Source organism: Arachis hypogaea, chromosome 11, assembly GCF_003086295.3.
Source record: "Arachis hypogaea cultivar Tifrunner chromosome 11, arahy.Tifrunner.gnm2.J5K5, whole genome shotgun sequence".
Taxonomy (NCBI): domain Eukaryota; kingdom Viridiplantae; phylum Streptophyta; class Magnoliopsida; order Fabales; family Fabaceae; genus Arachis; species Arachis hypogaea.
Window position 1 is genome coordinate 46,621,098 of NC_092046.1, and position 7,759 is coordinate 46,628,856.

Here is a 7,759-nt window from a genome sequence, read left to right on the forward strand (position 1 = left end):
TGTCAATGGCCTTGCACTCTCCTTTTGGATTCTCTTCTGTATTGCTTAGGAGGGTACTAGGAGGGATTTCAGTGATCCTTTTACTCAGCTGGCCCACTTGTGCTTCCAAATTTCTAATGGAAGACCTTGTTTCATTCATGAAACTTACAGTGGTCTTAGATAGATCAGAGACTAAATTTGCTAAGCTAGATGGATTCTGCTCAGAATTCTCTGTCTGTTGCTGAGTGGATGATGGAAAAGGCTTACTATTGCTAAACCTATTTCTTCCACCATTATTAAAGCCTTGTTGAGGCTTTTGATCATTCCATGAGAAATTTGGATGATTTCTCCATGATGCATTATAGGTGTTTCCATAAGGTTCACCCATGTAATTTACTTCTGCTATTGCAGGGTTCTCAGGATCATAAGCTTCTTCTTCATACGAAGCCTCTTGAGTACTGTTGGATGCAGCTTGCATTCCAGTCAGACTCTGAGAAATCATATTGACTTGTTGAGTCAATATTTTGTTCTGAGCCAATATGGCATTCAGAGTATCAATTTCAAGAACTACCTTCTTCATAGGCGTCCCATTACTCACAGGATTCCTCTCAGAAGTGTACATGAACTGGTTATTAGCAACCATGTCAATGAGTTCTTGAGCTTCTGCAGGCATTTTCTTTAGGTGAATGGATCCACCTGCAGAAGTATCCAATGACATCTTTGATAGCTCAGATAAACCATCATAGAATATATCCAGGATGGTCCATTCTGAAAGCATGTCAGAAGGACACTTTTTGGTCAGCTGCTTGTATCTTTCCCAAGCTTCATAGAGGGATTCACCTTCTTTCTGTCTGAAGGTTTGAACATCCACTCTAAGCTTGCTCAGCTTTTGAGGAGGAAAGAACTTGGCTAAGAAAGCCGTGACCAGCTTATCCCAAGAATTTAGGCTATCTCTGGGTTAAAAATCCAACCACACTCTAGCTCTGTCTCTTACAGCAAAAGGGAAAAGCATAAGCCTGTAGACTTCAGGATATACTCCATTAGTCTTAACAGTATCATAGATCTGCAAGAATTCAGTTAAGAACTGAAAAGGATCTTCAGATGGAAGTCCATGAAACTTGCAGTTCTGCTGCATCAGAGAAACTAGCTGAGGTTTCAGCTCAAAGTTGTTTGCTCCAATGGTAGGAATGGAGATGCTCCTTCCATGTAAATTGGAATTAGGTGCAGTAAAGTCACCAAGCATTCTCCTTGCATTATTGTTGTTGGGTTCGGCTGCCATCTCCTTTACTTGTTCGAAATTTTCAATAAGGTTGTCTCTGGATTGTTGTAATTTAGCTTCTCTTAATTTTCTCTTCAGAGTCCTTTCAGGTTCTGGATCAGCTTCAACAAGAATGCCTTTTTCTTTGTCCCTACTCATAAGAAAGAGAAGAGAACAAGAAAAGAAGAGGAATCCTCTATGTCACAGTAAAGAGGTTCCTTATTGTTAGTAGAAGAAGAAAAGGAATAGGGATGAAGAAGAATGAAGAATCCAAACACAAGGGTAAGGATAGGAGTAGTGATGTGAGATGAAGAGAAGTGTTAGTAGATGAATAAATAATTAGAAGGAGATGAGGGAGAAGAATTTTCGAAAATTATTTTTGAAAAAGAGTTAGTGATTTTCGAAAATAGTTTTTGAAAAAGGTTAGTAATTTTTGAAAATTAAAATAAAAAATTAAAATAATTAGTTAATTAAAAAGAATTTTTGAAAAAGAGGGAAGATATTTTCGAAAATTAGAGAGAGAGAGGGTTAGTTAGGTAGTTTTGAAAAAGATAAGAAACAAACAAAAAGTTAGTTAGTTAGTTGAAACAAATTTTGAAAAGATAAGAAGTTAGGAAGTTAGAAAAGATATTTTGAAATCAAAATTTTGAAAAAGGTAAGATAAGAAGATATTTTTGAAAAGATATGATAGAAATTAGTTTTTGAAAAAGATTTGATTTTTAAAATCTCAATTAATGACTTGATTCACAAGAAATCACAAGATATGATTCTAGAACTTAAAGTTTGAATCTTTCTTAACAAGTAAGTAACAAACTTGAAATTTTTTGAATCAAAACATTAATTGATGATGTTATTTTCGAAAATATGATGTAAAATTAAGAAAAAGATTTTTGAAAAATATTTTTGGAATTTTCGAAAATAACTAAGAAATTTGAAAAAGATTTGATTTTTGAAAAAGATTTTGAAAAAGATAAGATTTTCAAATTGAAAATTTGATTTGACTCATAAGAAACAACTTGATTTTAAAATTTTTTGAAAAAGTCAATCCAAATTTTCGAATTTGATGAGAGAAAAAAGGGAAAGATATTTTTTTTTATTTTTGAATTTTGAATGATGAGAGAGAAAAACATGAAAATGATGCAATGCATGAGATTTTTAGATCAAAACAATGAATGCATGCAAGAATGCTATGAATGTCAAGATGAACACCAAGAACACTATGAAGATCATGATGAACATCAAGAACACACATTTTTTTTTTGAAAATTTTTATATGCAAAGAAAACATGCATGACACCAAACTTAGAAATCTTTAATGCTTAGGCACTAAGAATTCAAGAATGCATATGAAAAACACCATACAACACAAAAACAATGTAATATGAAGATCAATCAAGAAGGTTTATCAAGAACAACTTGAAGATCATGATGAATGCAATGCATGAATGCAATTTTCGAAAAATGCAAGATGATTATGCAATTGACACCAAACTTATAACATGACACATGACTCAAACAAGAAACATGAAAAAATATTTTTGATTTTTATGATTTTATGATTTTTTTGTATTTTCTTTTAATTTTTTTTCGAAAATCATTTTGAAAAAATAAGGATTCCAAAATTTTTAATATGAATTCCAGGAATCTAGCATTCTTAGTCTAAAGCTCCAATCAAAGGGTCAGGTATGGCTTAATAGCCAGCCAAGCTTTAGTATGTACTTCAGACATGACACGGCTAACATGCCCTACAGTCGTGGCTTTACAGCCAGCCAGGCTTCAACATGCTTTATGAAACACTAGAATTCATTCTTAAAAATTCTGAAGAAAAATATATTTTTGAAAACATTTTTATTTTTAAAAATTTTTTTTTCGAAAACAAAGGAGAAATTTTTGAAAGATTTTTGAAAACTTTTTGAAAAGAAAACAAAAAGAAAGTTACCTAATCTGAGCAACAAGATGAACCGTCAGTTGTCCAAACTCGAACAATCCCCGGCAACGGCGCCAAAAACTTGGTGCACGAAATTGTGATCTCTGGTAATGGCTCTAAAAACTTGGTGCTCTAATCTCAATTCATGATTTGTCACAACTTCGATACATCTAACCAGCAAGTGCACTGGGTCGTCCAAGTAATAAACCTTACGTGAGTAAGGGTCGATCCCACGGAGATTGTTGGTATGAAGCAAGCTATGGTCACCTTGTAAATCTCAGTCAGGCGGATATAAAATAATTATGGAGTTTTCAAAATTAAATAATAAAAGAAGGATAGAAACACTTATGTAACTCATTGGTGAGAATTTCAGATAAGCGTATGGAGATGCTTTCGTCCCTCTGAACCTCTGCTTTCCCGCTGTCTTCATCCAATCAGTCTTACTCCTTTCCATGGCAAGCTTTATGCAAGGGCATCACCGTTGTCAGTGGCTACAATCCCCTCCTCTTGTGAAAATGGTCCAAATGCTCTGTCACGGCACGGCTAATCATCTGAGGTTCCCGATCATACTGGAATAGGATTTACTATCCTTTTGCGTCTGTCACTACTCCCAGCACTCGCGACTTTGAAGTACGTCACAGCCATCCCTTCCCGGATCCTACTCGGAATACCACAGATAAGGTTTAGACTTTCCAGACCTCAGGAATGGCCATCCATGGGTTCTAACTTATACCACGAAGATCCTGATTAAGAGATCCAAGAGATATTCATTCTAGCTTGTTCGCATGTAGAACGGAAGTGTTTGTCAGGCACGCGTTCATAAGGGAGAATGATGATGAGCGTCACATAATCATCACATTCATCATGTTCTTGGGTGTGAATGGATATCTTAGAAGCGGAATAAGTTGAATTGAATAGAAAACAGTAGTACTTTGCATTAATCTTTGAGGAACAGCAGAGCTCCACACCTTAATCTATGGAGTGTAGAAACTCTACCGTTGAAAATACATAAGTGAAAGGTTCAGGCATGGCTGAGAGGCCAGCCATCAAACGTGATCTAAAATAGCATACAACTGATCAAAGATGTCTAATACAATAGTAAAAGGTCCTATTTATAATAAACTAGCTACTAGGGTTTACAGAAGTAAGTAATTGATGCATAAATCCACTTCCGGGGCCCACTTGGTGTGTGCTTGGGCTGAGCTTGAAGTCTACACGTGGAGAGGTCATTCTTGGAGTTTAACACCAGCTTTTGTGCCAGTTTGGGCATTGAACTCCACTTTGCAACTTGTTTCTGGCGCTGGACGCCAGAATTGGGCAGAGAGCTGGCGTTGAACGCCAGTTTGCGTCATCTAAACTTGGGCAAAGTATGGACTATTATATATTGCTGGAAAGCCCTAAATGTCTACTTTCCAATGCAATTGGAAGCGCGCCATTTTGTGTTCTGTAGCTCCAGAAACTTCATTTTGAGTACAGGGAGGTCAGAATCCAACAATATCAGCAGTCCTTCTTCAACCTCTGAATCTGATTTTTGCTCAAGTCCCTCAATTTCAGCCAGAAAATACATGAAATCACAGAAAAATACACAAACTCATAGTAAAGTCCAGAAATGTGGATTTAACATAAAAACTAATGAAAACATCCCTAAAAGTAACTAGATCCTACTAAAAACAAACTAAAAACAATGCCAAAAAGCGTATAAATTATCCGCTCATCACCCCCCTACATTTTTCCCCTTTTAGATTATTATTCTTGTACCCTCGCCTTTATCTTGATATAATCTGTAAGAGGGATAGGGATTGTATTGGATTATGTTTGTAATATTATTTATATATATATATATATATATATATATATATATGGATGTACTCTTTATGAGTTGTTGAGATGCTCTGTATTGCTTTAGATTATTATTCTTGTACCCTCGCCTTTATCTTGATATAATCTGTAAGAGGGATAAGGATTGTATTGGATTATGTTTGTAATATCATTTATATATATTTGTATATATATATGGATGTACTCTTTATGAGTTGTTCTAAGTTGTATGGTATTTATGGAAGTATGTTATCGAACGAGAGTATTTTTGGGAGCGGTGTTGCGGTTTAAAGTTTCAAACAGGCTCATATTTTAGTATTAAATAGTATAAGTGTCGTCGTAATATCCGAGCTATCAGAGTTGCGCAGCCGAAAGCGTGAGCTTTGGTAGTTAGGGTGTTACATCTCCACTCTCTATGTGAAAATGAATGAAATTTGGGAGTGACGGGGGTGTGTGTCACGTTTTTCTCTAAACGGATGAGGGGCATTTTTGTCCTTTTGCCCATTGGCCCCACCTAAGGCCAAAATTTTAAAAATAATTATTCTATTTTTTTATTCTAAATATTTTTTTGGTTAATCCTACATTTTTACTTTTCTGATACGCAATATCAGACAGACTTAAGTCGGTACAGTTAATTATAACGCCGGTACACGTTTTCCATAAATAATTACATTTTTGCGCTCCAATTAATTTTCTAAGTTAAATCTTTATTGGTAAATTTTCAAATTATACATTTTAATTTTTTAACCCAGTCCGAACAATTTAAAACCTTCTTAATTCCCTCTTAATCAATCGGTGAATTAATTATCTAATTACTATTTTTTCGGGTCTTACAAGAGAGGGTTGCGATAGAGGGTGCTAGAGAGGGTTAGGAGAGAGAGCTAGGAGAGAGGGTTCTCAGTTATTAAGATGGGTTAACGTTCGATAGTTCTCATAGTGTGAGTGAATGTTGAAAGTGAGGGTTGAGGGTCCTCACTTCTCAGTAGGGTTCTCACTTCTCATTTTAAAAAAAAAATTAAAGTGTTTGGACAAAAAATTAATTTTTTGTGGGAACTCTATTGCTACACTTTTTTAGCGTACCAAAATAATTAGAGGATATTAGCACACTTTAAAAATGTGACTGTAGAAATATAAACTAGCCACACGTTTAAAAGCATGCCTTTTTTCCCTCTGTGACCGTGCTTTTGAAGCGTAGCAAAAAAAAGCGTGCCCAAATCACTAATTAGTCACCGCCCTCATAAAAGCATGCTTGTTTCCCTCTATGGCCACGTTTTGAAGCGTGAAAAGAAAAAGTGTGGTCAAATCTCTAATCAATTGCCACCCTCATAAAAGCATGGTCGTTGACCATTTTTGGCCACGCTTTTAAAGCGTGGCAAGAAAAAGGTGTGTGGTGCGGATTTTGAATACCACAAACTTACCGGCAAGTGCATCAGGTCGTTCCAAGTAATAACTCAGGTGAGTGAGTGTCGATTCCCACGAGGATTAATGGATCAAGCAACAGCAGTTGAATGATTAAACTAGTTAGACAAGCAAAAAGGGAGTGTTTCCAAGTTCAAATGGCATAAAACAGTAATTTAGAGGAATCAAGAAAGCAAACAGTGATTGGTTGGTGAAAATAGTATGAGAAAATAGTTAAGGTTTTGGAGATATTAAATTTTTGGTTAATAGTTCTTATCACTCACTTTAATCATGCAAAGGTCCAATTCATGGTAAACCCTAATTGATTAAACCCTAATTCCTTAGCAATTTAATCTCTTTTAACCAAACCAACTGCAAATTCTTTGGTCACTTAATTTATATTAGAAGTTTAAGTCCAATCCTAGTTTATGAGCAACACAAACCCTAGGTACCCAAAGATAAGATGATTATATGTCATGTATCACGTTAAGTCCAGGTAATTAGAGAATTATGAGGAATTGATTTCAAGCTGTTATTTAAGTGATTTAACTTTTCCAAGATTCAACAAGAATTAAATTAGAAAAAGAGTTATCTTCTAATATACTCTAATTCCTAGGATGAAGAACGAAACCAATCCTTGAAAATAAACCAGTGCATTGACTAAGAGAAGAATGACAATAGTATTAGTCAATTAAAATAACAGAGCTCCTAACCTTAACAATGGAGAATTAGTTGCTCATGGTGCGAAAAAATCCCAGTAGAGAAAAAGTGTAAAAGTGCGGAGAAGAGGAGGAAAAAGAAGATAGTAGAAGAGAAGAGAGAAGATATCTTCTTTTTTATATATAATCCTAATTGATACAAAATTTAAATTCTAAAATCTAAAAATATCTTTTCTTAATTCAAAATTGATAAAAAAATCAAATTAGAACAAGGGATTTGGTGCTGAATCACGTGGGGATCATTCCGGTTTGCGCTACTAGTGCCAAAATTTGGGTTGATGGCGTTTGGCATCACCTAGGCAGCAACTTTTCATGCAAAATGAGGTCCCTGGTGCCAAACTTGGCCATCTGGCATTTGGCGCTACCATGGCAGAGACGATAGTGAGCTTTCTGTGTTCTGGCGCCAAACTTGGCTATCTGACGTTTGGCGCCGGGACTCCCGCATGGTGTAAGACCCAGAACTTTTAAAAAGTCTTATTATGAACTAATTTAAAATTATATATTTATTTATAGTTTTGATTTCAGAAATTATTTTATTGAAGATAATTAAAGGCAGTTTTGATTAATTGAATTTAAAATAAATTAATGTTTTTATCCAAACTCTAACATGGGTTATTTTCCTATTTTACAATTTAAAATTTTATAAATTCAAAAATAATG

The 7,759-nt window shown here is 35.0% G+C and overlaps 1 non-coding gene across 1 annotated transcript; it reads left to right on the top strand.

The window, feature by feature from the left end:
- Positions 1-751: 751 nt before the first annotated feature.
- On the top strand, positions 752-859 carry LOC112725389 (small nucleolar RNA R71). The gene has a single exon (XR_003164500.1). It is a non-coding gene; the product is annotated as a small nucleolar RNA R71 (small nucleolar RNA).
- Positions 860-7,759: the final 6,900 nt, after the last annotated feature.